Source organism: Caretta caretta, chromosome 7 (assembly GCF_965140235.1).
Source record: "Caretta caretta isolate rCarCar2 chromosome 7, rCarCar1.hap1, whole genome shotgun sequence".
Lineage (NCBI taxonomy): Eukaryota > Metazoa > Chordata > Testudines > Cheloniidae > Caretta > Caretta caretta.
This window is the reverse complement of record NC_134212.1, coordinates 66,506,725-66,515,334: the sequence shown is the minus strand read 5'-3', so window position 1 is coordinate 66,515,334 and position 8,610 is coordinate 66,506,725. Positions and strand designations below refer to the sequence as shown.

The window sequence follows — 8,610 nt, the reverse complement described above, 5'->3', positions numbered from 1 at the left end:
CCGAGATGAAGCCAGGCAGGGGGCATTCCCCAATAAATAGCTTCTTCATTGTTTCCCCAAGAACCCAGGGTATTCTCAGGGCTATGCTTAACTTTGCCTGTTGTTTCCTTTTGATTCTTCTTAACAGCTTCCTTTGATTTAACTCTATGCAGCCACACAGGATAATATCACGCAGGTAAATTGAGGTGCATATGCTATTTATAAAGAATAATACAGGTATTTCCCTTATTTGCAGAGGTCTCCACCATCTCCATGACAGCAATGATTTGTTCGGGAACTGTTCCTGTTTGTAATCCAGTTGTGGAACAGAAGACATTGTGCATGACTTACAGGTACCGCTACCGGAAGGAATTTGTCAAATTTATAAGTAACAACAGTGAAGGCCTGGCATGATTTACTTCATTTTTAATAATGATGCAAGAGTTCTTATGTGTCTTTGGGATGTAGCTAAACCATAAGAAAGACATACATGTTTTTAAATGACTACTATAACAATCAATTTTCATGGGTTCTTCAAGGTTGAGAACAAATTAACCAATCAACCTCCACTTCAATCAACTCTTCTGTGATTAAGGTGAGTAATTTACATGGCTGTATGAACACCACATACCAACTTACTGTGTTTTTGCTGACTCAGAAGATTTCTGTGTTTGCATAATAGATCTAATAAAGACTGAAAACTACAGCTGTGGAAAGCTTCCTGATATGACATATTTTGTGAAGGATGCTGTGATGATAACCATTCCACCCTCCTCATCTATACAACTCAAGTCTTCCCCTCCTCCCCTAGACATTCCCAATTACTGATTAATATATCCTAGAGTGCAGCTATTTAAAATAATAACAATAATAATAAAGTATTGGCAGCTCTATCATATTTAACTGTAAAAATATGATTAATCAAGCTGTTCTATTCTTTGTTGTTGAATTTCTTCAACAGAGAAAGCTGTTCTGAATATCTTAAATGCCCCCATGAGAAAAGCACTTCTAAAAGCAATGAGCTCCTCAAAAACCAGTCCATCCCCAGTGACATAAATAGGTGAAACAGAAGAGCTGGAGATACAATAACAACTAAGTGATATTAAGTATATGTGCATCATCTTCTCTTAGTTACTGAAACCCATATGTAACCGCAATTGTAAAATGATACAAAATGTGAGAATCTCCATTGTAACTGGATCTTCCGAGCCAAATCAAGAGACACAATGGCTTGGATTCCCAGGAACAAAGACAGGTGCTAAATCTGGGGTGCTCAATAATAGATGAAATCCTATTAATACCTACAAGTACATTGGTCATCAGTAGAAGATGAAGATGCTCAGTACTCCAGGGGGGCTTTCCAGTAATAATAATAGCTACCATCTTCTTTTCCAGTAAAAATAGCCATGTTGCAGTATTCAATCAAACCAAACCAAAAAATGATGAAGTCAAAATTCTTCACCTTTGTCTCTAACATTTTAAAATACGTATTTACATAACTAAAATATTTACATGTATATTACTCATATAGTGGGACATTTTCGAAGGTGAAAGATATTGTTGGTGATGCTTACAAAATTATAAATATTTGTAAAGCTGACTCTTTGTGAGATAGCAGGAGGAAATTTGATAACTGATCCCACATCCGCTGCAGTCCATGATTAAGCTCCCATTGATTTCAACAGAGTAGGAAAGCCTCTTGTACACATTGGAGCATATTCTGCTTTTAGTTACAGCTGTATACATCCAAAGTAAATCAACTGAAGCCAATGGAATTACTGAGGATGTGCAGGGGTATAACTTAAGACATAAGAGAAGGGTCTAGTGGGTAGAGAACTGGACTAGGACTCTCATGATCTGGATTCTTGTCCCAGCTGTTGGGCAAATCACTTCCTGCTCTCTGGCTCAGTTTCCCCATCTGTATAATGGGCATAATGATATTAATTGCCTTTGTCAGGTGCTTTGAGATCTATTGATGGAAAGCGCTTTATAAAAGCTAGGCAGTATAAATAGAGATGGTTGGGAATTTTTCAACAAAGCTCTTTTTTGGTCAGACATCACCAATTAATTGAAACTGAAAACCTTCAGTGGAAAGGGTTGGTTTTTGGCAAATTTCTCGTTTAAATTTTTTAAAAAAATGTTTCCAAATTGTACAACCAAAAATTGGTTCTTTTTATTCTAAATGACATTTCATTTTGAAATTTAAGCTAAGTATAGTAAACAATTTAAATTAAAAAGGTGGACATTTAAATGAAACATTTAGAAAATGTTTAAACAAAACATTCTGTTTGATGCAAACTGAAATATATTTGGAATTGTTAGTTTATGAAGATCTTTGAGATTTTGACTTTTTTTCCTGATTCTTATTTGATCTTAAACTCTTTTGAAGGGATTATCTTTTTTTTTTGTCCTCCCCCCACCCCTGCCTGTGTTTTTACAGTGCCTATCAGGATGGATCTTGGTCCATAACTATGAACAGGGATGGGGCTTGGGTGGTCAGGCCTAATGGTTATAGTCAAGAGCTTGGGATCAGAGCCAGGGTCAGAGCTGGGTTCAGAGGCAGGTGCCATGCCAAAGGTCAGAGCTAGAGCCAGCATCAGGGGTAGGGTGTAGGAACAGGGAAAGGCAGGAAAGCAGGAACTGGCAACAGATGAGCATCTGGAATAAGGAGGACAGGAACCAGTAATAGACTGGAATGCTAGAAAAGCCAGGAAGGAAGGGCTCAGGAGTCAGGCAAGTCGGCAGGACCCAGAGTCGCAGCCAGCCAAGGATTCTTCTAGTTGCAGACAACTTCCTGTGCCTCTTTCTGGCTTAAATAGAGTTTCCTAGCCAATCAGTGGGGCTGGATGTCTCCCCAGATCAGGAGCTTTGTATCTGGAGCCCTTAGTGAGCTGAAGTTTTACTGGCCCCCTTCTCCAGTCATTCAGGCAGCTATGGTCTGAGCACTACCTGGGGACCTACTGGCCTGGTTTTGAGGCTCACCATCCCTCACATCATCCCTTCCCCTAGTGCAGTAGCTATCAACCTTTCCAGACCACTGTACCCCTTTCAGGAGTCTGATTTGTCTTGCATACCCCAAATTTCACCTCACTTAAAAACTACTTGCTTACATAATCAGACATAAAAATACAAGTGTCACAGCACACTATTACTGACAAAAGGCTTTCTTTCTCATTTTATCATGTAATTATAAAATAAATCAATTGGAACATAAATATTGTACTTACATTTCAGTGTACAGTAAATGGAAAGTCATTGTCTGTATGAAATTTTAGTTTGTACTGACTTCACTAGTGCTTTTTATGTAGCCTGTTGTAAAATGAAGAAAATATCTAGATGAGTTGATGTACCCCCTGGAAGACCTCTGCGTATCTCCAGGGGTACTCATACCTCTGGTTGAGAATCACTGCCCTAGGGTACCCTCTGGGCAGCAGCAGGCCAGGTTTTCCAGGGTGGATCCACAAGATACCGAAGTCTAATCTGTCTGATTCTGGCATCAAGGATCTCATGGATGATATACTCATCATGGTTTTGAACACATGCTGGTTGAGAATTAGTTGAGAACAGTGAGGGAATGGGTCCTCAGTGTGGGGCTTCAGGAGTGATATATGGAAAACTGGTTGTATTCTGAGAGAATGGGGCAAGTTGAGTTCAAATGTTACTGGGTTAATATTCTGGCAAATTCTGTAGGGACCAAGGAACTGGTAGTACAATTTACTAGATGGCCTGTTTTTGTGTAGGTTTTTAGGCAAGAGCCATACCTTCTGGCCTACTGAAAGAGTAGGCCCTTCCTGTCATTGACCATCCACATATCGTTTTGTAGCTCTTCTTGGCATCCTCCAGGTGAACTCTGAAGTCATCTTGGGTTTGATATATGTATTGTATTCAGTCCGGGGCTGCTGGGTTGTGGGAAGTGGCAGGTAGCTCTGGGCAGAACCAAGAGTGGAAGCCATAGTTTGGAAAAAAAGAAAAGAAAAAGAAAAGGGGGGCTTTGCGCCATAGACACCTGATCTGCCTTATTGTACATAACTCTGCCTGAGGTAGCAGCCAAGACCAGTTGTTCTGGTGGAAGTTTACGTAGCGTCGAAGATACTGCTCCAGGATATGGTTGGTTCTCTCTGCTTGCCTGTTTGTCTGAGAGTGGTAGGTGGAGGAGAGGCAAGAGCATATGCCCCAAATCCAGAGAGCGTCTCTCCAGAAGTGGGAGATAAACTGTGCACTGTGCTCAGAGATGATGTACTCTGGGAGGCCATGGAGATGGACACCCAGAGCTGGGCAGTTTCCTGAGAGGACAGTAGGCCAGTGCAGGGGATGGAATGGCCATCTTTATGACGTGGTTCACCACTGTCAGAATGGTTGTGAACCCTTTGTACTTGGGTAGTTTTACTACAAAAATCTAAGATGGTGACTGTCCGGGGCCAGCTGAAGTCTCGATGGGGTGCAGTAATCCCAGGGGTTTAATTGAGCGATGTCTTGGAGCGGCTGCTTACACTGCAAGAAGCCACATAGGCCTGCACTGTGGCCCACATGTGTGGTCACCAGAAGACATGAGAGACGAGGCACTGAGTTTTTAAATAGCCCAAATGTCCTGCTGGAGGGAGGCGGGGGGAAGGGGAGTCAAGACATGTTTGTAGGGCTGTAGTCCTTGAAGGCCTGGGAGGAACAAACATATGCCTTTTTATGTAGGTTACCCCGTCTTGGACATCCTGGGGTTCCTTACTTATGGGTTCCTGCTTGACTGGAGGTATTCCATGGGCCAAGGCTTATTGCATGAAGGTGAGCAGATCTTGTGGGGCACAAATCTGACATCAGGAATCATAACATTCAAAAACCAGTAGGAGAACACTTCAATCTCTCTGGTCACTCAATAACAGACCTCAAAGTGGCAATTCTTCAACAAAAAAACTTCAAAAGCAGATTCCAACATGAAGCTGCAGAACTGGAACTAATTTGCAAACTAGATACCATCAGGTTAGGCCTGAATAAAGACTGGGAGTGGTTGGGTCATTACAAAACCTAAACTTAATTTCACCAATACTAATTTCTCCCTACTGTTACTCACACGTTCTTGTCAACTGTCTGTAATGGGTCGCTTTCTTCCCACTTCAGGAGTTATTTCTCCTCCCTTGGTATCCTGCTGTTAATTGATTTATCTTGTTAGACTGACCTAACACTTGGTAAAGCAACCCACATCCTTTCATGTATTTATACCTGCTCCTGTATCTTTTACTTCATACATCTGATGAAGTGAGTTCTAGCCCACAAAAGCTTATGCCCAAATAAATGTGTTAGTCTCTAACGTGCCACAAGGACTCCTCGGTTTTTTTGCTGATAGAAGTTTGTGAACCTCAGGAAACATAGTTCACAAATGTTTTGCAGTGCCACCCACACAAGGACAGCCTTTACCTTGCATGGATCCATTTTCATACCAGCCGGAGATAGCCCTATGGAGGGCTGATCAAAAGCACATTTTTCTAGCTTCCCATAGAGGCCATGTAGACTTAGCCTCTTCAAGACAGAACATATGTGCGTGGTGTGTTCAGCATTGTCAGAAACAATAGCAATGTCATCGAGGTATTGGTTTGGAATGTCCCAAAGTATGTCATTAATAGGGTTCCTAGGTGCTATGATAACATAAATGATAATAAAGGAATACAATTTCAAAATCTTAACATTTTTCCAATGATGGGAAAACTATATTACACCCAGCTCTAATTATAAGTAACTTTACTCACCTGACTAGTCCCACTAAAATCAATGGGAGCTGCTGGGTGCGCTGCACTTTTGAAAATCAAGCCAGTTACTTACAATCCTAACTGCAAATTTAGAAGCCTAACCTTAGGCTCCTAGCTTTGGAAATTTTGGACATAGTGTCTTTATTAGAGATTTTGCCATTTCAAAACGAGTATGCAGCAAAAACTTTAATACAATATAAATGTAGTAAGACTTGCCCAACAGAATAATGCACACCTGCCTGGACCAGTATTTTAGCACTTCCCCAGCAATGATGTAGGTTTTAAATTTTTCTTGCTTGTATGCCTATGTGTCCTTTAATATAACAAGTCCAGTTGTGTCCACTCAGAGTGGCAATACTCAGTTTTGTCATTGGTTTTATGAATAAGTTGCTTGTATAGGGCCATATCCATATAATGATGCTTTTCTCAGCAGCTCTGATTATTATCACAGATAAAACTGCTAGGCCCTTATTCAACAGAAAACTTAAGCACATTCTTAAATCCAACCTTTTCCAGCAAAGTACTTAATCACATGCTTAACTGCTATTGATGTCACATGTATGCTTAAGTGTTTTGCTGAAATGGGTCAGCAAGTTTCAGTAAAATGGACATACTAGATAGTCAAGGTGCCTGTTTCTCAGTGCTCTTTAATAAGCAGCCTGCAAATGAAAATAAAATCAATATATTTTGCAAAATAATGTTACATTTTACAGACAGATCCATCAAAGCAACTATTTGAATAACAGTCTTGTCTTCCTGCAGAGCTACAGGTCGAAAGGTTAATCTGGTTTACACGTAAATACATATGGATACAAGCGCAGATGATATCACAATATGTGGCATGCATTACCACTATGAAACCCATGCTGCTAGGAAACAACGCAAGCATGCACGCATGCCCAGACAGATCTTTAAATGTGGGGTTCTTAAAATCCACTTGGGACGAATATTACAGCATGAAAAATCAAAACACTGCACGAGCCTTTGCAAAACTGTCAATTGGAAAAAAAAAAAAACAAAAACCCATGTCCTTTTTAGAAAGAAAACGAAAGGAGGACCTTCCTCAAAATCACTTTCTCTATTTTTTGTAAATGTATTTGTTTAGATTTTCCAGAATTATTGCTGACAGATTTAATTCGACTGACATGCTTGTAACTGTACATGATTTTCATAAACATTGCATACTGCTGATTTAATAACTGTTTCCAACCTATGTGTGCAGCTATAATAAAAAGAACTGTTTAGTAATTAACCATTACCCACCCATATATGCAAACACAGGTTACATACTGGCCGCAAATTAGCAGGACAAATTGTTTATGCTATAATAGAGAGATCTGGGATATTGTGAATATCAGATTACCTTAACACACTGCCTAGTACACTTTAGGAAATTAAATCAATCATCATCCAACAGAAAAATATTATTGTAGTTTCTTTGTATGATATGCTGCCTTCATTTACCATATGTTTTCCTATTTCTTTGTTACATGGGACTTAACTTAAAATCAGTTTGAGAAAAAAACCATAAAAGTAGCAGAGAGATCTTATCTTGCTGTGTTGTCAGGGTCTTGAAAAAGATGATACTTGAAGGTTGTTTCTGTTTGATTTTAATGGAAAAGATCAAATCCCAGTTAGTGGTCGAACGGATACAACAATGGGAGATATGGGTGGGGGAGAGCGAAAAGGTAACTGATGCACAAGGATAACTTCTCCAGCTATATGCTTTTCATTTAACCCTTCAGACACTGGCCACCTCTCAAGTGCACAGCACCCGGGAACTGTCTGTTTAAGGATCAGCAAGGTGGTCTGGTGGGAGTGGCTGTTGTGAGATCCAGGAGTTTTCAGCAGCAGGAAACTGGGGGAGGTTGGGACTCTTCCCTGAAGCCTTGCTTTACCATTGCCAGAAATACTCTCTAGTCTTCACCCTAGGTTGCTCATGAATCCTCTCTCTCTCTGCAGCTGATTCTCAACTGGATTGTTCTATCAGGAACCAGAATGCCGGAAATGGGAAGACCAGACTACAGCCAGCAAGGGCTGTTGGAGAACACTAGCCGTGGGAGAGCAAGAAAATCATTTTAAGGGGGATGGGCTGAGGCATTTTCAGGAGGGCTATGAGAACAGCAGGACCAAATCTTTCATCGGGAGATGGTAATGGTATTACCTGGAAAATGACTGGGGCAACCTTGGGGATTGAACCGGAAGAAAGGAAGTGCTACAAATCTGTGGGACAGATTACTCATCTGCAGAGTAATTGCTCTCAGGGTTAATCATTTAATACCCAATTTAGAACCCATTGCCTGTTTGTTAGCACTATGGTCTCTAACAGTCTGTACCTTACTAGATTATTCTGACATCTGTCTGACCCAAGAAACCCGTTATGGGCTTTAGTGAACAATGCTGTACATTTTCAAACCAGCCCTGAGCTAAGGAGCACTATAGAAGCGTGAAACAATCTGTGCCTTTCAGCAGCCTCATCTCATTAATCTTCCAGCTCTACAGCCTTACTAAAGCGCACATACTTAGGACTGCTTGTTCATTACAGCTCTAATAACAGAGACATACATTAAAGCAGCCTGTCCAGGTGCAGGAAAACCAGTCTCTTTTAAAATACATTTACAAAGCAATAAATAAAAATGATCATAGTTTAGCTGCTTATTAAATTGTATTTGCTATTTTGAATTAAGCGCCGTCTTTGTATCCAGCCATTCACTTTATTCTCACTTACTGCCCACTTTTCTGTTCTTAGGAAAACAATGTATTCTTTACTCTGGGGAATAAAACTGTATGTAATCCTGAAGTTAAAACCAGCCCAGGTTCTCCGTAGATTAAACTATTAGCTAGGGCTTCAGAGAGCCTCCAGTCCAAGTTCTACCTTGGCCCCCATGCTGGCGTG

General features: G+C 40.5%; 1 long non-coding RNA gene across 1 annotated transcript; it reads left to right on the top strand.

Annotated features, from left to right (window-relative positions):
• Positions 1-251: 251 nt before the first annotated feature.
• LOC125640673 (uncharacterized) lies at positions 252-8,214 on the top strand. Its single transcript, XR_007357853.2, has 4 exons — positions 252-332; positions 519-574; positions 4,666-4,755; positions 7,677-8,214. It is a non-coding gene; the product is annotated as an uncharacterized LOC125640673 (long non-coding RNA).
• Positions 8,215-8,610: the final 396 nt, after the last annotated feature.